General features: G+C 58.0%; 1 protein-coding gene across 4 annotated transcripts in view; it reads right to left on the bottom strand.

The window, feature by feature from the left end:
* TCF25 (transcription factor 25) overlaps window positions 1–1,726 on the bottom strand; it is a 43,043-nt gene that overhangs the window by 18,843 nt on the left and 22,474 nt on the right. The window lies entirely within an intron of this gene.

Here is a 1,726-nt window from a genome sequence, read left to right as displayed (position 1 = left end):
ACCGTGGGCGCCTCTGCAGGGCGCAGCAGCTCCGAGCACAGCCCCCCCATCCTGCTCAGGGAGGGCGTACCGGGAGCAGAAACCATGGGCGCCTTTGCAGGGCGCAGCAGCTCCGAGCACAGCCCCCACTCTGCTCAGGGAGGGCGTACCGGGAGCAGGGACCGTGGGCGCCTCTGCAGGGTGCAACAGCCCCCCACCCTTTTCGTGTTGACAAGGCCTCTGCGGTATCAACAAACTTGACCTGAGGGCGCACTCACGCATGTCACCCAGGTCAGGGCACCTTCCCAGAACACCCACCATCTGGTCTATACCCTGTCTGCTTTAGTTTCCTATCAAGACGTGTTTCCCCACAGAACTCAGATATGGCTCAAGCCTCACTGGCCTGGAGGGAGTGTCAGGGACGAGGACACATACAGTCCACACAGGTCACCAGATCCGACCAGGCCAAACTCTGCTCCCAGATCAAGTCTGATTGGGGTCAATGTCCAGGGTGGCCATGAAAAGGCAGGGGTGGAGTGCTGTGGTACAGACAGCCACAGCGCTTTAGAACCCATAGCCACCCTCTCTCTCTGCTCCTCATGTCTGACTTTGCTGTACAAGGCCCAGTTTCTTCTGATAAACCTGAAAAGCTCAGCCTCCCAGGAACTCCATGGAATAGGTGCCCTGTAGCGACACCTTCTTGATGGCTCTGCCCAAGGCCTGAGTCCTGCAAGAACTCATGGAGCCCCTGTCTGCAGTGCTCAGGGGTTGCTGCTAGAAAGTGCAGGTGCCTGGAGGACACAAGCTCCCACGAGCAGTGGGGTTCACCTTCTGACCTCCCACGAGCAGTGGGGTTCACCTTCTGACCTCCCACGAGCAGTGGGGTTCACCTTCTGACCTCCCACGAGCAGTGGGGTTCACCTTCTGACCTCCCAAGAGCAGTGGGGTTCACCTTCTGACAGCACAGGCCTCACTCCTAGACACATCCTTACAAATGTGCGCAAGCAACCTCTGGCACCTCCACAGACACAGGCACAGGAGAGGCAGGTCATGGGAGCCGTGGCCGCACAGACAGCCGCAGCCATGGGCACAGCACAGTCACCATGGGCACACCACAGCTCCCTTCCCCCCGGGCCATCCCTGCCCTGGCCCCTGAGGGCCCCCGCAGTGCAGCCACTGCAGAGTGGAGGCCAGCGTGGAGGGCCTCCTGACGCTTCCCCACACCATGCAGCCAAGCACGCCAACAGGGCATCTACGTAGCACTCCATGCCTTTCTGCACTGTTGCAATTTATCTTTAAATCATGGGCACTTATTAGTTTGCAACAAACAAAATAATGCAGTTTAAAATTAACTCAATCACTTCTATAAGAAGAAGGTCGATGGCAGCACGGTAGGAAAAACCTGCATTAAAAGATAACCAAACACACAAATACTGTGCCTGGGAAGCTCTGTGTCAGAGGCACCGGGCCAGCCTTTGGCATGCAAGCCCTCAGTGTGGTAATAAATAGTCACACACTGCACCCCGGTGCCCCAGGTGTGAAGACACTCGGCTCAAGAGGCACTGACACTCCCAGTGCCTGCACTGGCCAGTGCACAGACCCCACCCCCCACAGCCTCTGCAGACCTCCCCCTGGTTTGCTGTACAGACGCTCCTGCAGCCTCTACAGACCCTCACCTGGTTTGCTGTACAGACCCTCCTACAGCCTCTGCAGACCCTCACCTGGTTTGCTGTACAGACCCCTCTGC

The sequence above is a fragment of the Sapajus apella genome, unplaced genomic scaffold, assembly GCF_009761245.1.
Source record: "Sapajus apella isolate SASKATOON/1434 unplaced genomic scaffold, GSC_monkey_1.0 scaffold15, whole genome shotgun sequence".
NCBI classification, from domain to species: Eukaryota; Metazoa; Chordata; class Mammalia; order Primates; family Cebidae; genus Sapajus; species Sapajus apella.
Note: the sequence above shows the minus strand (reverse complement) of the source record. Positions and strands in the feature narration are given on the sequence as shown.